This window comes from Penaeus monodon, chromosome 38, assembly GCF_015228065.2.
Source record: "Penaeus monodon isolate SGIC_2016 chromosome 38, NSTDA_Pmon_1, whole genome shotgun sequence".
NCBI classification, from domain to species: Eukaryota; Metazoa; Arthropoda; class Malacostraca; order Decapoda; family Penaeidae; genus Penaeus; species Penaeus monodon.
This window is the reverse complement of record NC_051423.1, coordinates 26,747,780-26,750,489: the sequence shown is the minus strand read 5'-3', so window position 1 is coordinate 26,750,489 and position 2,710 is coordinate 26,747,780. Positions and strand designations below refer to the sequence as shown.

Sequence of the window (2,710 nt, the reverse complement as noted above, 5' to 3'; positions counted from 1 at the left end):
TGAAAAAAAAGGGGGGGCCCCCGGGGGCCCCCCTCAGGGAACCCTTTGAAAACCAAAAAAAAAAAAAACCGGGGTTTTAAAGGGAAGGGTGATATCGAAAAAATAAAAAAAAAACACAAAGGGGTAGATAACCCCCAAAAGAAAAAAAAAGAAAAAAAGGGTTTTTGTGTTTATTTGTTTTTGTGTGTGTGTGTGTGTTGTGTGTGGGGTGTGTGTGTGTGGTGTGTTTTGTGCTGCGTGGCATGTGTGTGTGTCTGTGTGTGTGTGGTGTTGTGTTGTGTGCTCTGCTATTTGTGTGTGTGTGTGTGTGTGTGTGTGTGGTGTGTTTTGGGTGTGTGGGGTGTGTTGTGATATGCACTTCTTCCCCTCGTCCTGTTTTTTACGCCCACTAACCCTGGGATCCGCCTGATGCCTGTAAAAATTCTGAGCTGGAACGTATAATTATTATTACATCTTTTTTTCATTATGTTTTTTTTCCCTGCCGAAAGGCAAATTACATTACTTTACAATATTTTTATTACTGTTGTTTTTTTAAGTAGGTTTTTAAAATATTTTTTATTATCTATATTGGTTCACTAAATCAAAACATTATTTCTTTTTCTTATTTCTCATGTTTATTGGGGTTTTTTTTTTTTACCCTTGCCCAAAGGGGTATTATATAATATATATAATAATATATAATTTTAATATTATATAATTATATATATTATATATATATTATATCATATATATATATATATTATAATTATATATATAATATATATAATATATATATTTAAATATTTATACATGGTATTATATGTAATATTATATTTACATATATTGATAAATAAAGATAGATAAGTGATAGATTAGATAAAAGATGAAAATAGATATACACTTTGTGTATGTTGTGTGTGTTGTGTGTGTGTGTGTGTGTGTGGTTGTGTGTGTGGTGGGGTGTATTGTGTGTGTGTGTGGGTGTGTGTGTGTGTGTTTTTGGGTGTTTTGTGTGTGGTAAGTGTATGTGTGGGTGTGTTGTGGGGTGTGTGTGTATGTTGTGGTGGTGTGTTTGGGTGTGTGTGTGTGTGAGTGTAGTGTGTGTGTGTGTATGTTGTGTGTGTGTTTGTGTGTGTGTTGGGTGGTGTGTGTGCGTGTGTGTGTGTGTTGTTTGTGTGTGTGTGTTGTGTGTGTGTGTGTGCTTTTCATGTATGTATGATTAGTTTTATGTATTTTGTTGTATGTATGTATGTATGTATGATGTATGTAGTTGTATGTATGTATGTAGTATGTATTTTTGCCTCACTTACCGTCACTCAGTCGCTCACTCACACACTCCACACACCACCAAAAACACACACCCCCACACACACAAATGTGTATATTATAATATATATATATATATTATATATAGATATATATTAAAAATTTATATTATATTATAAATTTTATAAAAAACATATATATACATAAAAATATTACATATCATACATGATATATATACCAATATCATACATATTAAAACATATACAAATATACACATATACATACCAACACAAAACACCCCACACCAACACCCCACAACAACACACACACACACACAAAAACACACCAAACCACACAAACACACCCCACACACACCCCACAACACACACACCACACACACAACACACAAATATATATATATATATATATATATATATATATTATATATATATATTTATATATCAATACCGCTTCGGGAACACTCCTCACCACTCACTCACACACACACACACACACACACACACACACACACACACACACCACACACACACACACACACCAACACCACACAACACACACCACACCACACACACTACACATACAACACCGTACTGTGTGTGTGTGTGTTTGTGTATGTTACTTAATATTACTAAAACACACACATTTGGGGATATATCATATATACAATATATATACGCACATGTACGGGGTGTGTGTGTGGTTTTTTGTGTGTGTGTGTTTGGGGTGTGTGTGTGTGTTGTGTGGTGTGTGTGTGTTGTGTGGTGTGTGTGTGTGTACGTGTGTGTGTTGTGTGGTGTGTGTTGTGTGGTGTTGTTTTGTGTCTGTGTCTGTGTTAGAATCGGTTAGAGAGGATTCGAACTTACCAGATTTGTTTCCCCTGGATTTTTGCGAGCGAACCTTATCATACTTGATAGTACCGTCACAGCTATAGCCAGTCTTTCTTGCTGCTAAAGTTTTTAAGAATCATTAAAACACTATGCTGAGAATATTACCCTAAGAAACACAAGTAGATGCGTTCATTTCAATCTTTTCATATATCGAATAACGTAGTCAGTTCTGCGGATTATATCTACATTTATATTTCTATTAGAATATAAAGGGATAGCAAGGTACATTGAAACAAAGCTAACCCGGGGTTGTTTGATCTGACCCTCTTGTTTACTCCGGCGATGACCCCGGTCTTCTCTGCCGAAGGTCGTTGGCTCTCTCCTCAAATCTGTAATACAAAGAACTTTCCAGTCTGCTTTACAAATTCTCATAATATATATTCAGCATTCTTTATTCATTTAATTTTATCATCTATATCCTATTACCTTTCTTTTTTCGTCGAGGTGGTTTCTTTAAAAAATTTATGCAAAGTGCCTTAAAAAGTTTTATAACAAACCCGGGGTTCACTTTACACGTGTGTGTCTTTGTCGCAGGGCGCACACCACACACACACACC

The 2,710-nt window shown here is 35.4% G+C and overlaps 1 protein-coding gene across 1 annotated transcript in view; it reads right to left on the bottom strand.

Moving 5' to 3' along the window:
* LOC119596986 (protein mono-ADP-ribosyltransferase PARP12-like) overlaps positions 1 to 2,222 on the bottom strand; it is a 13,306-nt gene extending 11,084 nt beyond the window's left edge. The window contains 1 exon segment of the mRNA XM_037946401.1: positions 2,130 to 2,222. The gene's annotated coding sequence lies outside the window, so the exon portion shown is untranslated.
* Positions 2,223 to 2,710: the final 488 nt, after the last annotated feature.